The following is a 22,960-nucleotide window of genomic DNA, read 5'->3' as shown; positions in this document are numbered from 1 at the left end:
TTTTTTTAGATATTTATTATCCTTTTTGATTTGTCTATTTTAATTTGCTGATTTTTATTCCATTGCCTCACCAGTTTTCAAATGTTTATGTGTTGAGGATGTTAACCTTCAGTCTATTTTGTTTGTTGTAATTTTCCTGCTTTAAAAAATTTGGCTTTTAATTGTGTATTTGTTTTTAATATCCTATAGTTTTAAAATTTTATGTGGTCTAATCTATTGATTTTTCTTTATTTCTCTCACTTCTTTTATGCCTAAGAAATTCTTTCCTACATTTGATCAGATATTTGCTGGTGCTTTTGTTATGGTTTTATGTATTTACTGATACCATAACTTAGATGTGTAGGGAAGATATTTATTTAGTCCATAAATAATCTGATACTTTTTGGTTTCTTGCTTGCTAGGGGAAAAATTATCTTTAATTGTATCCATTTAAAACTTAGTTCTATTCAATTGTAAATAGTTCCTTTAAATATAATAGTATTTAGGTTAGGTTCTCTAAGAAGAATTTGCACACTGTATTAGACTTCTGCCCTTCCCTTTTCCTCTTAGGTATGCCTGGGGGAGCTTTCTGTATGCTAGGAAGGGAGAAGCATCTATATACCTCACCTCTGTAGAGGCATCTTGTGTTGTCCTTTAGTTCCTCTTTTCTTTGTGGTCATGTGCCTTGTCCACGAGGTGTGGAAACTTGCAGTTGGTGGCATCTAGTCCGTCTTTTTCTCCCTTAGGTAATGCTTCCAGAGTGTATCTACTATCTTCCCCTTGCTAATGGGCCTAAACCCTCAGCTTTTCTTGGCTTCCTTGGTATATTTCATTCTCTCCTGTAACATCTCTGCTTCTAATTGTGATGCATACAATGGCAGGCTTCCCAGCCCTCAGCTTGGTGTCCACACCGCATAGGAGGCACAAGGGACAACACATTTCTCTTGTAGTTGTTTTATTTTCTCTTTCTCTGTATAATATACCCATTGCCTTTATGTTTAATCTGAAGTTCCCCAATGTAAATAAATAAAGCTAGTTGCCCACTTCAGCACAGTAGATATCTTTAGTCACCTGAGTAAGGAACACCTAGTCTATTGTATACTAATTTTATTGCTAATGTACTCTAGTAAATAGATTTGTGAGAGTATTACATCTTTATATTTGTTTTATTTTGGTATCTGTGGTCCTTTATTGAAATTTTGCTACAGTTCTGACTAGTGAATTTATTACTTTTAAATGGAAATAAACTACTTTTATTACTTCTAAATTTATTACTTTTAAAAAGTCTGGTGCTAAAGCAATGAAAAGTCAGACACTAATCCCTGTCCTTATGGAGCTCATGTTCTTGTAGGGGAGGTAGTCAGTCAATAAGAAGTGGTTAGTCACTGAGAAGGTTGCTTTTGATAAAGACCTCAAAGGAAGAGAAAGAAAAAGCAGTGTGAATGTTGAGAGAGAGAGAGAGAGAGAGAGAGAGAGAATTCCAGGCTCAAGAAATAGCAAGTACTCCCCGCAGTAGAAGTGTGCCTGGCATTGGCCTCAAGAGGCCAGTGTGGCTTGATCAGAGTGAACCAAGGGAGAGAGGAGTTAGTATGTGAAATTAGACAGGGATCATGTGGTTTTGATTTTCTTTTTTTCTTTTCTAAATTTTCTGTTAAGAATGTCGGCATTTTTTCTTTGTTGGCAGTTTCTAGTTCCAAGATCTAATTCTTATGGTTGTTGTGAGGGGTACAATAATTTTATTTATGATTTCTCCAAAGTCATAAATAAAGGGTGTGCCTTAGGCCATTCCATGAATAGATAATGTGGACTTTTCCTTTTTTGGAGTGTCTTTATTTTATGATTTTCTGCAGATCACAAAAAGGTAAAAAGAATATCGGAAAGTACTAGTAAGCTACCAAGCCATGTTTCAACTGAAAAGCTCTTTCTGCTCACAGAAGCGCAGACCTAACCATTACTCAGTAGGCTGTTACAACCATGATTTCTCATATGACCTTAATTTATAGATGGCAACACTTGAGTGGATTACAGGGACTCTGGAGCCAAAGATCCAAGGAGACGCTCTTTTCCTTGTCAGAACCCAGATTAATCATTAGCTTCTTAAGGCAGGGAATGAAAGGTGAAGTCCAAGAAACAGGTATCGTTTAGAGGGATTTTTGAAAAGGTCCTTTTATTTTCTACCTAAAGTAATATTAAGCAAAATTAGGTATTACCTATGCTGTTTTTCCCCCCTCTACTGATGAGGTTTCTCCACTTGCACTCATTCAAAGGCCTAAGAAGAACTGAATTTTTCTTCTTTTTTAATGATGAGTGGAGAAAAAAACATTTATCCATGAGCAAACTCTGTAGATACAACTTGGATTCTGAAGTACCTGTCTCCTTTTATTATGCCCAAGATGTTTGACAATAATTACATCCGGTTATGTATTTTTCTTTATCATTTGAGGCACTTTTCACTAACAGATATATTATAAAGCAGAAAGCATATAAAAATTCATTTGACAAAGTACAAGGTAAAGCTTGGAGAACACTTCGTGCTTTTGTTCTCCCATCTTTCTTATAAAAATTATGTACATTAGAGAAATAGAATGGCTGAATTTAGACAGTTTTTCAATTTTGTATATTCACAGATAAAAAAATATTATTGCTTAGCAAATGGCCAAAATGGCAGACCAGCAGACCAAATGGCCCCTTGATCTGCTGGTGTAGATTTCCATGGGGCCAAAACTCAAACTAGGTTATGTGCAAATGGGAATTTTTGAGCTATGTAACTGGGATATCTCTTGGGGAGATGTACAGGCATGGTTGGATGTAGGGCTTTAGTGTTGTTCTTCCTCATTTTCTATTTCTCTCTTTCTAGCTCTTGTTTCTTTTTTTCTCTACTTTGTTTTCAAATAAGCCGGTTCCCATTTGCTATACTTCATACACTGTATAGTCTGTAGACTTGTAGTGAAGAAGGTGCAGTTTTTTTTTTTGATAGTCATTAGAAAAGTCCCCACAAACACTTGGAGTAAACTGTCCATCCTGGAATTAATCATTCAAACTTGGTTGGGGGTAGGGACATACTTTACTTTAGCCAAGCCTGGGTTATATGTCCAACCTGGAGAAACAGGTTAGCCCCATCCAAACTACTCTGCAGGGTACAATTATTTTATGGAGCGGTTCCTCAAAAGCAAAGATTTTTAGAGAAAATTATTTCCATTACAGTCAGAACATTTGGTTCAGTTCCTAGTTCTGATGCTTTTAGTTAAGTGATCTTGCACAAGGCTCTGGACCGCCATTAATTTCCTCATTTGCAAACAGAGATAGTAATAGCAAACGAAGGACTTTCATGAGGTCATCTTCATTCAGCAGACATTTATTGCGTGCCTACTCATTGCCACATGTTGTGTTTGAGTAGAGACTTTGAGGAAAGACAGGCAGTCTAATAGACTTAAGTTTAGTAGAAGAGGAAAACAAAAGAAAGAACAGAATGTAGATGTGCCCCGATGGTGCTATGGAAACATTAGGAAGGAACTAAGCACTCCACCCAGATTGGGGCACCAAAGAAGCCTTCCAGGAGGGATGAACTGAATCTTCAAGGTTAACTAGGATTTAGCCAGGTGAGGAGGGCAAGGAAAAGTAATACAGATTTTGGGAACAAAGGCTAGGAATCCTGAGAAGTTTAGTTCATTCATGGACTTAGAAACAGTTCGGTAAGTCTGGAATGAGAAGAGTGAAGTCTAGGCAGGGCCCTGATTTGAATGTCCTGAAGTGTCCATGCCACGAGGTTTGGATTTTATTCTGAAGGTGATTGGGAGTCATTGAAGGATTTTAAGCTGAGGGATAAAATAACTGGATATATGTTATAGGAATATTGCTTTGGCAATATTCCTAAAACTTGAAGGGATAAAGAATTACAACAATGTTGTTGTAATTCAGGCATAATGTGATGCAGGCCTGGAATAGTGCAGATGGAGAGGAGGGGACAGTGTCTATAGATATTTAGAAGGTAGACTTGATTGCATTTGGGGTATTAAGGATAACTTCAGATATTTGGATGGCTAGTAATACTGTTCACCACAAGAGTAGTTAGAGCAGGTTTTTGGAAAGATGAAGAGTTTAATTTGCACTATGTTGCATTTAAATTGCCTACGAAGTATTTAGGAGTCATTTTATCACTCTTTATGGCCACAATGAAGGGTAGCAAAGATTATCTTTGACTTTAAAGACTTGTTGGAAGTAGACGTGGCAAGAGGTAGTATAACATCTAGAGCTTTCAGAATAGGTTTGTGTAATATATCTTAAGAAAATGGCAGTTTAGGATTCAACGCAAGTTTGAGTGATCTATCAGCTCTTTGTTCATTGAAGATGTATCCTTTCTTCCCCAAAGGGTTTGTTTATTTGTTAACACTCAGTTTGGAACAATTTTATGGCCTACATTCTCATTAGATGTGTTTAGTATATTTTGTGTCAAGGTTACCTTTAGCTAATGTATCCAGTTCTTGGCCCAATCTCTTATAGCTAGGTTGGTCAAGTTATTTTCTTTTAATATATGTTGAGTCATAGCAAGTTAAACAAGAAGAAAACAATTTGGACTATTTTGCCTGAATGTTACTTGTTTCTATGGCCAGAATTAGACACTTACTTAAGGCTTCTTGGTTTTTCATTGTACCCCTGTGAAATAAATCTGTGAGACACGGAAATCATTTTACAGATAGTGATGGCTATCAGTGGAAATTTGATAGGGCGAAAGAAGTTTTTTGAAGCATCCAGATTGACTTTATTGCATTATGTTAATTATCAGTAAAATTAATAATAGCCAAGATTCTGATTTATGAAAACAGCTTGTATATTACATTTCAGTTTATGTTATATAGGCTGATGATTTGTTGCTAAGTATTGTGATGTTGGTGTGCTATTTATTCTGAGGTTGTTCAAACTTTGCATATAAGATTTTTCACTCATTTGTAATGCCCTCTTAAAAAGCATATTGGAAAGTACAACGGTTGATGTTGAATATTCAGTTGGCCCCTCGTATCCCTGGATTCTGTATCCATGGGCTCAGCATTCATGGATCCAGCCAATTGTGGATTGAAAATATTCAGGAAAAAAAGGGTGGTTGCATCTGTATTGAACATGTACAGACATTTTTTTCTTGTCATTATTTCCTAAACAACGCAGTGTAACTACTATTTTCATAGCATTTACATTGTATTAGATATTATAAGTAATCTAGAGATGACTTAATGTATATGGGAGGATGTGCATAGGTTATATGCAAATATTAAAATATTAATATTTTATATCAGGGACTTGAGCATTTTATATCAGGGACTTGAGCAGCCATGGATTTTGGTATCTGTAGCAGGTAAGGGTGAAGGTCCTGGAAACAATTCCCCACAGATAACCTAGGGATGACTGTATTTGTACCAGCAGTGATATGAACAGTTACAAACCTACAGTTTTGGTTTCTGCCACCAGATGGTGCTTGTATACTGATCAAACAACATACAGACTGGGTGAGCTCACTTTGGTTACTATTCCAAGGCCATTAAATTAGAGGTTAAACCATATGAAACTGCCAATATTTGACGTTTCTTTGACCTACAAATATGTCAGTTTCATATGTTCAACCCAATAGGAAAAAGTCATCCAAGTATACAACATTAAATTCTCTTGGATAAATGAAGTAAGCATAAAGTGGTGAAAAGCCCAATTTGTTTCAATAGATATAGAACTTTGCCTTTTGTATACTACATCCCTTGGTTTGGGGAATATATTCTTTTCTCTTTTCTCATATGCTTTACACATGGAATGTGTGTCAGAACTCTTAAACTGATTCTACTTCATGTAGATATCACTTTATAGAATAGATATAGAACTGAAAGGCAGCAAGGAAACTTTTTAAATATTTTGTTAAAAATAATGTTAAATTAGGATTTTTTTTTATTTGGGAGAAATTAACCTAAAGCCGTAACAAAGACGCATTAAAAATGTCTTTTTAAAACTCTCATAAACCAGAGAAGAAAATTTGAACAAGTTACCAAAGCAAGGATGAGGAAGAGTGAACTTAAGATCAGTATCCCCCATGGTCACAGATATAAAAATTATTATTATTATTTTTTGAGACAGTCTTGCTCTGTTGCCCAGGCTGGAGTATAGCAGCCTGATCTTGACTCACTGCAACTTTTGCTTCCCAGGTTCGAGCGATTCTCATGCCTCAGTCTCCCGAGTACCTGGGACTACAGGCGCATGCCACCACACCTGGCTAATTTTTTGCATTTTTGGTAGAGACAGGGTTTCAACACATTGCCCAGGCTGGTCTTGATCTGCAGACCTCAAGTGATCTGCCCGCCTCGTCCTCCCAAAGTGCTGGGATTACAGGCATGAGCCACCATGCCCAGCCAGATAAAAATTCTTAACAAAATATCAGCAAATTAAATTCAGCCGAATTTAAATAACATTATGATTAAATGAAGTTTATTCTAGGAAAGCAAGATGAATTTAGTATTCAGTAATCAAAGTAATTAACCCAATTAATAGAATAAAGGAGAACAACCGTATCAGTATCTCATTAGGTGCAGAAAAAGCATTTGACATAAGTCAGCGCTCACTAATGATATAGACTCAGCAAACTAGGAATGGAAGAGAACTTTCTTAATCTGATAAATGGCTTCTTCAAACAACCTCCAGATAACATTATGCTTTATAGTGAAAGACTGAATACTTGTAAGATCAGGAACAAGGCAGTAATACACACTGTTATCACTTCTGTTCAACATTATACTTAAGGACTGGTACGGTAGCTCATGCCTGTAATCCCAGCACTTTGGGAGGTTGAGGTGGGCAGATTGCTTGAGCTTAGGAGTTTGAGGCCAGCCTGGGCAACATGACCAAACCCCATCTCTGTTGGCATGTGCCTCTAGTCCCAGCTACTTGGGAGACTGAGGTGGGAGGATTGCCTGGGCCTGGGAAGTCAAGGCTTCAGTGAGCTGTGATTGCCACTGCATTCCAGCCTAGGCAACACAGTGAGACCCCGCCTCAAAAAAACAACAAAGAACCCCACATTATACTTGAGTTCTATCAAGTGCAACAATAAGAAGAAACAAATGGGGGAATATTGGAATAGGAGATATAAAACTATCTTCATAGACACCATGATTCTGTATGTAGAAAATAATAAATCAAAACTACTGAAAAGCTACTGAATAAGTGAATTTAGTAAGGCCACAAGTTGCAAGGTTAGTATACAAAAATCAGTGGTATTTCTAGTAAATAGTAATGAGCAGTTGGGGAATTAAATAGCGTGAAAACATATTCAGAGATAAATTTAATAAAATAGGTACACAACCTGTATACTGAAGGCTATAAAATACTGCTCAAATTAAAGAAGACTCTATTATTTAAGATTTAAGTTCTCTCAAAGTTGATGTGAAGATGCGATGCAGTTGTAACAAAAATCATAGTAGGGTTTTTTTTTTGGTAAAATTAATAAAGTAGTGCTGACATTTGGAGATGCAAAAAAACAATTTGGCTACTGCAAATTGTTTTTGCAGTAGCCAAAACAATTTTGAAAAGAACAAAATTGGCTGGCCCACACTACCTGACTTCAAGATTTGCTATAAAGCTACAATAATCAAGACAGCAGAAAATTAACATAGGAACAGATATATGGATCAGTGAAACAGAATAAAACAGCAGTTGGCAAACTATAGCCCGTGGGTCACGTCTGGCTTGCCTGTTTTTGTATGGCTTGCAAGCTAAGTAATGTTTTTTACATTTGCAAGTGGTTGGAAAAACATCAAAAATAAAATGATATTTTACAACACATGACATTTAGATGAAATTGAAATTTTAGTGTGTGTCAGTAAAGTGTCATTGGAACACAGCCACAGTCACTTGCTTAGGTATTGTATGTACTTGCTTATTTATAGTCTGCTTTTGTGTTACAACAGCAGAGTTGAATAGATGTGATAGATCATATGGCCTGCAAAGCCCAAAATATTTTATATCGGGCCCTTTATAGAAGTTTGCTGATCTCTGGAATATGGAGGCAAGAAATAGAGCAATCCATATATGAACAATTTAATTCTTTCAAAATTAATTCCAGTGAAGGTGCTAATGGGGAAAGGATACTCTTTCCAACAAATAATAGTAAAATAATTGGCCTTTCTGACAGAAAAAAAAAAGAACCTGGGCTGGGCGCGGTGGCTCATGCCTGTAATCCCAGCACTTCGGGAGGCTGAGGCAGGCGGATTACCTGAGGTCAGGAGTTCGAGACCAGCCTGACCAACATGGAGAAAACCTGTCTCTACTAAAAATACAAAATTAGCCTGGCATGGTGGCGCATGCCTGTAACCCCAGCTACTCGGGAGGCTGAGGCAGGAGAATTGCTTGAACCTGGGAGGCAGAGGTTGCGGTGAGCTGAGATTGTGCCATTGCACTCCAGCCTGGCAACAGGAGTGAAACTCCGTCTCAAAAAAAAAAAAAAAAAACAACAACAACAACAAAAAAAACCCCTGAACCTTGACTTCACACCACAGACAAAAATAAATCAGAAATGGGTCATAGACATATATGTAAAAGTTAAAGTAAAATTTCCAGAAGAAAATACTTTGCTACTTTGGAAATAGACAAAGATTTCTTAGAACACAAAAAGCATGGATCATGCAACAATTGAGAAATTACATGTCATCAAAATTTAAACATGGATCATGAAAAAATTGAGAAATTATAAGTCATCAAAATTTAAACTCCTGGTACTTGAAAGACACTTTTTACAAAATGAAAAAGCAAGACATATATTAGAAGGAAACATTCGTAATACATATATTTGAAAGAGGACTTCAGAATATATAAAGGAATACCTACAACTCATTAATAAGACAAAAATGGACAATATTTTTGAATAGACAATAGAGATAAGAATGGCTAATAAACACATGAAAAGATCCTCAAAGTGATTAGTCATCAGGGAAATGCAAATTAAAACCATAGCTAAAGTTTAAAAAGACTGACAACACCTAGTGTCATGGTGGGGCAACTGGAAGTCTCATATATTGCTGCTGGGGATATAAAATGGTACAGGCACCTTGTCAGAGTTTATGATGTTCTTATGAAGTTAAGCATGTAGTACTTATCTTACCACCCAGCAATTCCATGTGGTATTTACCTAAGATAAATGAAAATATATGGCCATTCAAAGACTTATACATGAAAGTTTGTAGCATTTTTCTTTATAATAGCCCCAAATTGGAAACAACCCAAATATCTACCACTAGGTAAATGGTTACACTGTAACGTAACCATGACTTGGAATACTATTCAACAGCAAAACTTGTGATTCATCCAATGATATGCATGAATCTCAGAAACAATATGCTGAGCAAAAGAAGACAGGACAGATACATAGTGTAGATACTGTAAGATTCTATTTTTGTGGAATTCTAGAATAGGCAAAACTAATCCGTAGTGACAGAAAGAGGTTCTTTGATTGTCTAGATTTGGGGCTGGGAATTTCCTATACAAGGAAAGTTTTGGGGGTGATAGAAATGTTCTATATTTTCATTTTGGTGATTGTTAATATGAGTGTATGTCAAAATTCATCAAACTCTGAGCCTAAAATAGGCACATTTCATTAAATGTAAATTTTACCTCAATAACATTGATTTAAAAAATAACATTTTGTAATCCTCCATTTTCTTTGAGGCTAAAAATATTTATAAGAAAGCGCCAGATTTTTGCTTCTCAAGCATTTGGCCAAAAACATTGTAAATGTTTTTCTAGAAGTTAAAATAATATTTACCTTATAGGGTGTTTGAGGACAGAATGATAGGCTGGTTCAGTTGCTTAGCTTCTGCCTTTGTGCACTGATTGTTATTATAATTGTTAGCCTTTATTGCATTTTAGCTTGTTTAGTTACAAGTAGAAACTCTGGAGTTGGAATCATAGTTATGTGGATTTGAGCAGGTTATTCGACTTCTGATTCTCAGTTAATTCACCTGTAAGTTAGGAGAATAAATAACGCTTCCTTACAGTGTTGTTTTCAGGTTTTAATAAAGTAATTCAGTGACCATGCATGACCCTTTACCTTACTTTACTGTAGTGTTTTGAGTTCCTTTAAAAGAATCTAAATATCAGTGTATTTGTACTGGACATTGTTACTGTGGGAGATTTAAAAGAATTTACATCTGCTTAATTAAAAAAATTAAATCAGGCTGTGATTCTGTTATTATTTCTGGGTGTATGCTTTATAGGAGGAATGGCTGATTCTCTATTGCATATGGATATTTTTGGCCCGTGTTAAAATTTACTTGACCCTGGAATAATACTGCCACTGTTACCCAGAGAATCATTTCTCCCTTAGAAAACTGCGCATATCAGGAGTTATTAAGTTAGGATTTAAACATGAGCTTTGGAAAATCTGTGGCCTTTGTGTAATTATATGCAGCATTTTATACACATACCTCTTCTGCCTTGTCTAGCTTGATAGCCATTCAAGCTGGTCTTTCAGCTTTCTCAGCGTTGATTCCCAAGGAATATCTGGTCTGTTTTCTTGCCACAGAGTTAGTATTCAAGTACTAATAACTTGATAATACATTTACCATGATAGAACTTCAGGACTCCCTGCTCCTTTGTTCTGCTTTTAGAGGCAGCCAGGCAGGCCCAGGGATCACCACTTAATCTTGGTCCTGAGCCGGTGTCTCGCTCTGTCACCCAGGCTGGAGTGCAATGATGCGATCTCAGCTCACTGCAGCCTTTGCCTTCAGGTTCAAGTGATTCTCCTGCCTCAGCCTCCTGAGTAGCTGGGATTACAGGCGTGCGCCACCATGCCCAGCTAATTTTTGTGTTTTTAGTAGAGACAGGGTTTCACCATGTTGGTCAGGCTGGTCTTGAACTCCTGACCTTGTGATCTGCCCACCTCAGCCTCCCAAAGTGCTGGGATTACAGGATATGTCACACAAGTTTAACATTTTTCATATCCCCTTTAGACAAAAACAAAAGCATAAGTAAACAGAGCCAATTCTTAAATTAAAAAATGTCTCTATAATTTTGGGTTGACCTTAGTCTGATTTTCATTTGGTCACTTTTTTTTAATGCTATTGAAATCCTTTTTGAGTTCTTTGTGCTAAAAGTTTAAGCATTATTCTCTACAAAAGTGAATATAAACAAAGTGGCAACAAAAAGATAATTACCATAAGTTTTTCTCCCTTCAAGTTTGCTGCGATTATTTAGGAAAATATAGCCATGACTTAAATCTGATTAATACTGACTTCGTAATGTTTTTACAACAAGGGGTCTATCTTTCTAGTCCTAAAGTTATTTAAAAATTTTAACAACTTTTGTCTAGAAAGGGAGGAATAAATAGCATTCTCTATTCTTTTATTTGAGGCTAGTTTTATTAATCTGTTGCTCAAGCTCTGAAAAATACTTGGTTTATTTTGTGTTTGAAGCAATGCTCTTTCACCAATATCTTTATTTTTTTGTTCAGTTGAGCAAAATCTTGCTTAGCAATGCTTATTTACTTGTGTTTAAAAAAAAATCTGGGTACAATGACAGTTTAAATTATGAAGCTCTTCTTTTTTTAGACAGAGTTTTGCTCTTGTTGCCCAGGCTGGAGTGCAATGGCGCGATCTCAGCTCACTGCAACCTCCGCCTCCCGGGTTCAAGCAATTCTCCTGCCTCAGCCTCCTGAGTAGCTGGGACAACAGGCATGTGCCACCATGCCAGGCTAATTTTGTATTTTTAGTAGAGACAGGTTTTCTCCATGTTGGTCAGGCTGGTCTCGAACTCCCGACCTCAGGTGATCTGCCCGCCTCAGCCTCCCAAAGTGCTGGGATTACAGGCATGAGCCACCAAGCTAGGCCATGAAGCTCTTTTTAATATGTCATGTGACATATAAATATGTGGGCTTTCAGTATTCAGAATTCTGAAAGGTTTATGTAGGTTGCCATTCATTGCTCTAAAAATTCCGAAAAACTTTTGAAGCTTTTTTTTCTGCTTTGTTTTGGAGGGTTCCTTTATGAATCAAAAAACGTTATCCACCAGCTGTTTCTCCTTAATGCTCAATCACTTTTTATGCATTTTCTTCAAATACTGATTTTCAGTGAAGGTTTTGTGAAGTTTTAGTGTCCGTTGGATTTAGAAAGCAATTTAAGTATGGTTGGTTTTTTTTTGTTGTTGTTGTTGTTTGTTTTTTTGTTTTTGTTTTTGTTTTTTTGAGATGGAGTTTCTCTCTGTCGCCCAGGCTGGAGTACAGTGGCTTGATCTTGGCTCACTGCAACCTCCGCCTCCCAGGTTCAAGCGATTCTTCTGCCTCAGCCTCCAGAGTAGCTGGGACTACAGGCATGTGCCGCCATGCCCAGCTAATTTTTGTATTTGTAGTGAAGACGGGGTTTCACCATGTTGGCCAGGCTGGTCTTGAACTCCTGACCTCGTGATTCACCCGCCTCGGGCTCCCAAAGTGCTGGGATTACAGGCATGAGCCACCACGCCCGGCATAAGTATGGTTTTTAAAACAAATTTGCTTTGACTATTAATGAGGGTTTATGTTACATGTTTATAGAAGTTTCTGCAATAACATAATTTCTTGGAAATGTAATATTGTGTCTAATAAATTCTGGGTAAGATTTTGGGTGATCATCAAGTAGGCCTTGTTCCAAACTTTGTTTTTATGTTGATTACTGGAAACTTAGAATGTATTTTCTCATAGAAACATTGTGATAAATGGTGGTGAACGTCCCAAGATAATTTTTTTCTTTAATTGAGATGGAGTGTTGCTCTGTAGCCCAGGCTGGAATGCAGTAGCACGATCTTCGCTCACTGTAACTTCCCCTACCTGGGTTCAAGAGATTCTCATGCCTCACCCTCCCAAGTAGCTGGGACTACAGGCGTGGGCCACCACGCCTGGCTAATTTTTAAATTTTTTTTTAGTAGAGATGGGGTTTCACCATGTTGGTCAGGCTGGTCTCGAACTCCTGACCTCAGGTGATTCGCCCACCTCAGCCTCTCAGAGTGCTGGGATTACAGGCGTGAGCCACCGTGCCCAGTCCCTCAAGATAGTTCTTAAAACCCCATGTTACTGAGTGTGACTGTTGTGCCTTTTAAATAATTTTTTTTTTTTAATGGAGTCTTGCTCTGTTGCCAGGCTGGAGTGCAGTGGTGCAATCTTGGTTCACTGCATCCTCCGCCTCCTGGGTTCAAGCGATCCTTGTGCCTCAGCTTCCCTAGTAGCTGGGATTACAGGTGTGCGCCACCACACCCAGCTAATTTTTGTATTTTTAGTAGAGACAAGGTTTCACCATTTTGGCCTGGCTGGTGTCGAACTCCTGACCTCAGGTGATCTGCCTACCTCGGCCTCCCAAAGTGCTGGGATTACAGGCATGAACCACTGTACCCGGCCTCTGAATTCTTTTTAGCAAATAAAGTTGTCATTGACACCTAAACCTGGTAAAGACAGTACAGAAAAGGAAGTTGCAGTCTAATACCAATATAAATATAGAAGAAAAAAATGAGCAAATAAAATCTAATATGAAATTAGTAATAATATATACCTTCTAAAAATTTATGTTGAATTTAATTCATTCATTTGAATACTTTTATTGCTATAACTGTTGAAGGTTATGAATTCTCCTTCGACCATTGTTTTACATTTGTACTATAGTTTCTGCTATGTGGTAGTTTTATTATTCTTTCAGTATTGATTTTCTAGTTTGTATTTTCCCTTTCATGTACAAATTAATAAAAGGTTTATTTTTCAAGTAGAAGGGCCCTTTGCTTTTTAAAATTTTGTTATTAATTTCTAGTTTGTTATATTTTGATTTGAGACTGTAATATCTCCACCTTGTGGTACTACCTTATGCTTTCTTTGAGATCAAATGGAGGATCATATGTACACACATATACAGCATAACATCTTCTGTAAGAGTTTGTTGCTTTGGTCTTTTATATGTTTTTTTGTCCACTTGATCTGTGTTGTACTGAGAGTGATGTGTTAAAATCTCTTAGTATTTGTGTGCTTTTGTTTATATCTCCTTGCATCTCCTGTAGTTTTTGGCTTCAGGTGGCTGCTGCATTATTTGGTGCATAGGTATTCATAACTGTTATATATCACTGAAGAATTGCAGGTTTTAGCATTAATACCTAGTGTTCGCCATTAATACCTTTTTGCTTGAACTCTGCTTTGTCTGATATCAGCATAACAATCACTGCTTTCCGTTTTCATTAAGCTAGTACAACTTTTTAGCCTTTCTCTGTTTTTGGTGTCTCTTGTATGTAGTGTATATTTGGGCCTTGTTTTATGAGACAAATTTAAAATCTTTTTTGTTTAAGCCTGAAATGTATTTGAGTTGAGAAATAAAGGCAGATTTTGATTTGGCATTTGGTTGACAGCGGGTGTTTACCATAAATTAAATGAGCTGTTTGCAGCTCTACCATTTGGGTAAAATATATTTGAAGTGTATGATAAGATCAAAGCATTTTATAAAACAAATGTTATTTCAGCAAAAGGATATGGGAATTAACAATATTTTGATGTTTTCTACCCTTTTGGAGTATATAAAATTAAACTGCTAAGGGAAACAATAGCAGGTATAATTCATAATCATTTGATAAGTCATAGTAATACTGTTTTGGAATATTTCCCAGAAATGGAGAATCTGAATAATTGTAGCAAATGTGTAATGCATCCTTTGTAAGTCAGGTAGTTTCTGGTTACTTGCTTTCAGCAAATTGTGAGAGGACTTAACATCAATTGCCACATCATTAAAAATAATTTCTGATGGTAGATCACAGTGTGTGTTTTGGCATAGAAAAAATTGAGTGACCTTGTTATAACAAAACTCAGAGTGATTTAGTTTTTAATGTGAATTACATTTCTTAGTGATTATACCTGAAATAAGTGAAATAAGAGTAGAATTGAGAACTTATCTCATTTTAGCAGTAAGAAATATTCTTTCTTAGATACATCAATATAAAGAAAAAAGCTCTATAAATGTCAGTGAGTTTCATGTCCATTAATATTTTACTTTTTGTTTAAAAATTATGTGGCCTGGCACGGTGACTCATGCCTGTAATCCCAGCACTTCGGGAGACCAAGGCGGGCGGATCGCAAGGTCAGGAGATTGAGACCATCCTGGCTAACAAGGTGAAACCCCATCTCTACTAAAAATACAAAAAAAATTAGCCTAGCGCAGTGGCTCATGCCTGTAATCCCAGCACTTTGGGAGGCCGAGGCGGGCGAATCACGAGGTCAGGAGATTGAGACCATCCTGGCTAACACGGTGAAACCCTGTCTCTACTAAAAATACAAAAAATTAGCCGGGTGTGGTGGCGGGCACCTGTAGTCCCAGCTACTCGGGAGGCTGAGGCAGGAGAATGGCGTGAACCCAGGAGGTGGAGCTTGCAGTGAGCCGAGATCGCGCCACTGCACTTCAGCCTGGGTGACAGAGCGAGACTCTGTCTCCAAAAAAAAAAAAAGATGTATTAAAATTATAATATTTGTTTCATTATCTGCTAATAATTGCAGTAATGGCTCATTGCACAAAATATTTTCTAACTTACATGGAAATACAAACTTCTGTAATTTTAATTAATATATCTGTTTTTGTTGCATAGAATTATGGTAGAATGAGGAATAAAAGACTTTTAGTTATAAAATATGAAATTAGGATGAAATTATTTGGAGAGAGTGCAGTAAAATGCAAGTTAAACAAGATACAGCTGGCGTAAAATTTCTGTTGTATTTAACAGAATTTATGTATTTTTTAAGTAGATAAAGGTGGATGTCAGCTTGCTATGATAGTTCAGTTTTTGGATACACTTAAAAGAGTGACATAATTTTATTTTAAAATGTAAATATTTACAGTAAATTAGAAACTACATCCTTTGCAAGTACTTAATGAAATTTTAAAAATGTGAATTAAAACTTCAGCTGTAAGAAGAAATATGCAAGAATATGTGTAACTTTCTAAAATGTTTTTGTAGGGTACGAGCATTCAAGTTTGAACACTACTGCCATAGATTTATTTGAAAAAGAAGCTAAGTTAGAGATGGCTATTGCAGAATGCAGAAGAGGTGTACATTTTTATTCTGATTTACACATGCATAGGCAAATATGGTGGTTTAAGAAATGGTTTGATAATTAAAAGAGTTCTTTTTTTTTTTTTTTTTTTTGAGACAATCTTGTTCTGTCATCTAGGCTGGATGGAGTACAGTGGCATGATCACGGCTCAGTGCAGCCATGACCTTCTGGTCTCAAGTGATCCTTCCACCTCGGTCTCTCTAGTAGTTGGGACACCATGATGTCTGGCTAATTTTTTATTTTTTGTAGAGATGGGGTCTCACTATGTTGCTCAGGCTGGTCTCAAACTCCTGGGCTCAAACAATCCTCCCGCCTTGGCCTCCCAAAGTGTTGGGATTACAGGGGTCAGCCAGTGTGCCTGGACAGTTAAAAGGGTCTTGAGCTTGAACATAGCAGTCATAGTTAAGTTTTTGGGCTCAATTATACCAAAAATTGAAATCTTATTTTTCTTTTCTGGTATATAGTGTAATCCTCCCATTTATAAAATAATAAAATTGTATTTATCACCTTACTACTATGTATAGGTAAAAATATTTATCTTGAACCATTAGAGGGCAGCACGGTTTTATCTTTGAAATTAGCTTTCACAACATGTAAATGCTTTTGAGTCACAGGCTTAATATAAGCATGATTAAAATAAACTATGAAATTTTAAGTTAAAATTAAAATATTTCATTTGGAATTTTTGTAATATAAAAAATGTGGTAGCAAGATAAAAGTAAGTCATCCTTTTATTTTTTCCCTCCCCTTCCCTCTTCCTAACCACATTAGAACTTTTACAAAGTTTGAAAAGCTATACAGCTTGATTCTAAACTTAATATTTACCTTGATTTTCAGATGAAGAGTTACCTAAGTCAGTGTTATAAGATGTTCCATGGTAAAAGGGATTTGAAGACAAATTTTGGAAATGCTGCATACTGTATCTCTCTTGAAGATTCCTAAAGGTGTCATGAAGAAAACTGTTTACCTAAGTGGTTCCTAACACTGACTGAACATCAGGCTTTCCTGGGCAGCTTTAAAAATTCTGATGCCCAGGCTTTATGTGGACTAATTAAATCAGAATTTCTGGTTGCAGAGCTTGAACCCCACTGTTTTTTAAAACTTCCCCAAGTAATTCTATGTCCAGTCATTTAAATACTGGTCCCCACAACCCAAAACACATTACCCTCTATTAACATCAAAGATTATGAGATGGTTTGAATAGTCATAGAACTTTTGAAAGAAGTAAAGAAGAAGGGAAGAATTACAGTTAACCACACTCCTTAGGGACAGTTGTTCTGGACAGCTAGTTTCCCCACATTGCTGAGGGTTCACTTTTTTTTGGAACCTAAAACTTTACTTAGTTCAGTAATTTTGGATAGAAATATTTCTAAAAGTTATGGCATATATTTTTTATATCCTTAAATAGAAAATGCCACAATTCTTAGCATAAAGAATCCTTGCTGTTGACTCATTGTCAACCTTATAAACAATAAGTATTACAAGCCTCATGAGATATATACATGGTTTGTCCTTATACCAGATAATCCTAGACATCTGTTTCTAGAGTACCCAAGTGTGCTTTTAGTTACTTTCCAAATCATTGTTGTCAGTCAGATTGTCATCTTATTTCTTGTTTTTGTCAGTGCACCTTTGCATATTGCTTGCTTCTTTCTTTGATGCTTTTCAATTGCTATTATCTTGAAAACTGATATTATAGTTTGAATTTGGGGCAAAGTAAGAGTAGCAGGGCTTTAATTAGGCCCTAAGATGTCCCCTTAACTGTGGAATACATCGAGTTTTATCTAGTTGGTGAATTTTTTTACTTCAGAATTTATTTTTTTCTGTCATACATTTTGCTAAGGATCTGCCTTTTGAGTAGAATGAAGTGGCCAGATAGTTGAATACAGGTTTGGTGAATATCTATATGTATATATGTATGTGTATGTGTGTTACACATACATATTTAATGACATGAAGTACTTTGGTTGCTTGGAATTGGACAGAAATAACAGTTTTTTTTTTTTGGGGGGGGACAGAGTCTTGCTCTGTCACCTAGGCTGGAGTGCAATGGCGCGATCTCCGCTCACTGCAACTTCCACCTCCCAGGTTCAAGCGATTCTCCTGCCGCAGCCTCCCGAGTAGCTGGGATTACAGGCACCTGCCAGCATGCCCGCCAGCACGCCCGGCTAATTTTTTTTTTTTGTATTTTTAGTAGAGATGGGGTTTCACTATGTTGGCCAGGCTGGTCTTGAACTCCTGATCTTGTGATCTGTGTGCCTTGGCCTCCCAAAGTGCTGGGATTACAGGCGTGAGCCACCGCGCCTGGCCAGAAATAACAGTTTTAATAAATTTCATGAAATCACTTTCTTGTATGTTAAAGGAAACAGAAAGGGTTCATTTGTGCATGGTTTAGTCTTTCTTTTGAATGTGGAAGTTTTTCTTCTTCTTTGTGTGTCTAAAAAAATTAAAAAGTGAAACATTTTCCAAAATGAGAAGATTTGCTAGTAAGTAATGCATACTTCTATGAGATTATCTGCCTGAGTTTGATAATTTTATTTATATAATTTTTTTTTCCCCTTCCAATCCTTCATGGTTTTCTTTTTTACACACAAAGCTTACAACCTTTACTTTTTCCAACTGGAAAACCAGTTTTTCCAACACTTTTTAAAAAACAAATTACCCTTTTATCATATGCTGAAAGCCCTCCCTGTAACAAGCCCACTTCTGCGTTTGACTCTACACTGACCCTTCATTTACTCCTAAACCAACCCTTTTGGTAACTTTTGGTGAAGAGGTGGCTTTAATAAATATATTCTCCAGAAATCTCCAGAACCTTTGCGTGGGTCAGGGTGAGAGGTGCCTCCACGATGTAAACAGAACAGCTGAGTTCTCTGGGTAGGTGCCAGGTGCAATCTGCACAGACCTGTATGGGAGGCCTGGAGTCAGAGGCATTTCCTCAAAATGCATCCCGTCTCCGGCAGAGCACACCAGGCCCCAGGGCCCCGTGGACAGGGCTGGTCCCAGCGTATGCATGCCACTTCCTGGGCTTTGGGGGGTGGTACGCCAGAGTCTGCCCACAGCAGGAGGCCCACTCAGAGGCCAGGGCCTCTTGTTCCACTTGGCAGAGACCTCAGGAGCCAGGGGACAGCATCAGAGTCTGGGGCCCAGGCAGGGGTGCCCAAGGGCACAGCAGGTGCAGGCCATTGGCAAGGCCAGAAGACGGTGAGTGGAAAGCCAGGGGTGCGTGCAGTGACTCCGAGAAGGGGCTGTTCAGCTGGGAGTCCTGCATTTGCCGTTCGTGTTTTATGCGGCGATTTTGAAACCAGGTTTTTATCTGGACCTCCGACAGCTGCATTTCCCTGGCCAGCCTCTTCCACTCCAGAGGGCCCAGGTACTGGTGGTGCCGGAAGATGCCCTCCAAGCCACGGACCTGCTCCGTGGTGAAGGCTGTGTGGACACAGTGGGGCCCGCCAGGCGTTTGGCCCTTTCCTCAACCCAGCCATAGCCCTCTCTGGTGGAGGCAGATTTGAGGACCTAGCCTCCTTGATGCTGACGGCCTGAGGGGGCTCCTCGGGGCCAGATGCCTGGTCCGGGCCAGGGAGGCTCCCCAGGGAGACCTTGGCAGGCCTGGGGGTGTGGGTCGGCCCTGAGCAGCTGCTTTGGGAGAGCCAGTCCACGGAGCCAAAGCTAGAGGGCTGCTGCCGGCCGCAAGGTGGGGAGGAGGAGGGACGCATGGCCGGGCAGGGCTGGCCAGGGGCAGGATCCAATATTTATATCATTTCCTCAAAGATGTTCCTTTATCGACTTGACGTTTTTGCTTGGCATTGCTTCTATTCTCCCATTTAGAGTCCTTACATATATATTTTTCTGTTCTTCTATTATTGCCCTTTATTTTCAGTCTCTTCTTGGGAACTGAAAAGGAAACTTTCTTTTGGAACTTTTGATTTCTAGGTGTAAGAACTTCTGTTCACTAATTTGATGGAAAAAAAGAAATAGGATTGCACAGTATTTTTCTTTAGAAGGAAAAAACCCGCCCTTTTTGTGAGTTGTAGATCAAAAGTCAACAGAGAAATGTTGGTTCCACATTAAAAATTTCCTAATATGTATTACCGTCTGATGTATAAGTAGCAAATATTCTACCTTTAATAGTGTTTAGTTAGAGATGGGGGGTTATCATTTGTCAGGAATATTAAAGAGAACTTTCTTTGGTTTGATATAGATGAGTGACTTTTAAAACATTTTTGACTCTGACCTTTGCTAAGGAATTTTTAAAAATAATGTGACCCAGTATATAAATACATACCTACATCCACACACATATACATTTTTACATATATCACTAAAACAAAAAATTTATGATACCCATAACATCTGTATTATACTCTAATATTTTCTATTTTGTTTTATTAAAAAATTATAGTTGTGGTTTATTAAATTTATTTCATGACCTGTTAATGGGTCATAATTTATACTTAAAAAAAATGTAAATGATTTCCAAGGTTTCATCCAACATAAGATTCTATGTTAGCATGACTCTATGCTCTCATAGAGAATCAAAGCTCATCATAGAGCAGCTGGGACCATGTTAAATTAGGAATGATAATAGAAATTCTCCTAAGACATCTGGATATTCAGTTATCCCCATCATATCTGGAAGTCCAGTGTCACCAGTTACTCAAAAAGTACAGAATCTTTGAATAAAATCTGCGATTTACTTAATACTGTTGTATCAATGTTCAGTTTCCAGTTTTGACCAGTGTTACTGTGTTTTTGTCAGTTGCTAACGTTAGGGAAAGCTAGATGAAGGGTGTATGAGAATTCTGTGCTATCTTTGCACCATGTATATATATATATATTCTTCAGAGAAGATACCAAATTACAGAGTGGGGGCTGGTATTATCTTTTTTATAATTTCTGTTGTGATGGAACAAATATAATGAGGAATAGGTGAGTTTAGAAATAATTTCTAGAAAATTGCAAAAGATCAGGGTTGGCAACCTGGAGCTCTGTGTTGAGAAAGGGGTAATGGGGAGCAGTGTTAGTCAATTTAAATACAAATAGAAGTCTTTACTTAAATGGTAAGCAAGAATAATGATCTGTATGAAGTGATGAGACGTTGGAAAAATGCCACTTATTGGATATCAAAAAAATATTTTTAACTGGCTGAGTTAGAAACAAGAATATGGGATGTGCAGAATGTTTGGAAATCTCGGTCTTTGTTTTGCATCTCTGAACTATTACACCATTGAACTACTCTTTCTTGGCTTGATGCCTTTAGAAACTACATACTAGCTTCATCAAAAAGCTCTTATTGGAGGCTGGCCTGGTGGCCCAGCACTTTGGGAGGGCAAGGTGGGAGGATTGCTTGAGGCCAGGAGTTTGAGACCAGCCTGGGCAACATAGCAAGACTTAGTCTCTACAAAAAATTAAAAAATAAGTTGGGCATGTGGTGCAGGCCTGTAGTCCCAGTTACTAGGGAGGCTGAGGCAGGAGGAGATCGCCTGAGCCAACAAGTTTGAGGCTGCAGTGAGCTATGATGGTACCACTGTACTCCAGCCTGTGTAACAGAGAGAGACTGTGTCTCTAAAAAACAAAAACAAGAAAACTCGCATTTGAAAAACAAGACACAACTGAAAGACTCCAAACCTAACCCTTTTCAGAAAATCAGGGGATAACCATTTACAGTAAAGAAAAAGGGTAATTTTAATGGCAGAAGTTAAAAGTTCAAAGAAAATTGCATGTTGGGTATTTTTTGTATACTTATCACCATGCTGACAGCAGTAAGGTGATTCAAGGGAAATACATGAAATTGTTCCTGCCCATGGGAATGTGTGTTACCTTCAGGGAGATAAGATGATAACAGTAAAAGTTATGTAGTCTACTGTGTGTAGAACACTGCCAGTTTCTTTATACACAGACGTGGTAGTTCTCCAAGGTATATATATTTTATCCCTGTTTTAGTTATGAAGAAACAGAGACTCAAGTTTAATTTGCTCAGTATCATTTATAAAGTAAGTTATAGAATTGGATTATAAATCTATTTCTGCAAAACTCAAACCCATTTTATAAAATAATTTTGTTATTGGGTATTTTGGATACTGTGAAGTAAAACACTCGAAGCCTCACTTCAGAACGTATTTTTTCTAGAATAAAAATCACCATGAAATAAAATCACTCAAGAAAATACTAGGAATGATAGTATATGTGGGATGTAAATTTTCAAGATACGTATTTGGAAACTTGAGAATGTAGATACTGCTAATTACTATTGATTTAGTTATTCTGTCTTCCTTTTAAAAAATCTTTTTATTTAGAAATAATTAGAGATTCACTGAAAGTTGTAAAAATGGCACACAGAAGCCCATGTACTCTGCACTCAGTCTCCCCCATTGGTTACATTTTACAGACTTGTAGGACAATATTTCAAACCAGTATACTGACATTGGTAAATGTATGTGTTGTAGTTCTGTTTCATTTTGTCACATGTAGATTCATGCAACCACTGCAGCAATCAAGATGCAGAACTCGGCCAGGCATGGTGACTCATGCCTATAATCTTAGCTCTTTTGAGAGGCCCAGGTGGGACAGATAGCTTGAGACCAGGAGTGTGAGACCAGCCTGGGCAACATAGTGAGATCCTATCTCTACAAAAATAAAAATAAATTAGCCAGGCATGGTGGTACATGTGTGTTGTCCTGGCTACTTGAGAGGCTGAGGTGGGAAGGTTGCTTGATACCAGGAATTTGAGGCTACTATGAGCCATGATCACACCACTGCACTCCAGCCTGGGCAACAGAGTGAGACTGTCTCCAAAAAAAAAAAAAAAAAAAAGATGCAGAATTATTCTGTCACCACAAAGCTCTTCCTTATGTTGTCCCTTACTACTCTTCTCTTCACCTCTGCTACCCTACCATCTCTAGCCCTTGGCAACCATGAATG

At 37.6% G+C, this 22,960-nt stretch overlaps 1 protein-coding gene and 1 pseudogene across 18 annotated transcripts in view; one reads left to right on the top strand and one right to left on the bottom strand.

The window, feature by feature from the left end:
• Window positions 1-22,960, top strand: part of STAU2 (staufen double-stranded RNA binding protein 2) — a 324,824-nt gene that overhangs the window by 74,513 nt on the left and 227,351 nt on the right. The gene's annotated exons all lie outside the window — the stretch shown is intronic.
• On the bottom strand, window positions 16,891-19,956 carry LOC134730982 (homeobox protein VENTX-like; annotated as a pseudogene).

This window comes from Pan paniscus, chromosome 7 (assembly GCF_029289425.2).
Source record: "Pan paniscus chromosome 7, NHGRI_mPanPan1-v2.0_pri, whole genome shotgun sequence".
Classification (NCBI taxonomy): Eukaryota; Metazoa; Chordata; class Mammalia; order Primates; family Hominidae; genus Pan; species Pan paniscus.
This window is presented reverse-complemented; position numbering and strand designations above follow the sequence as displayed.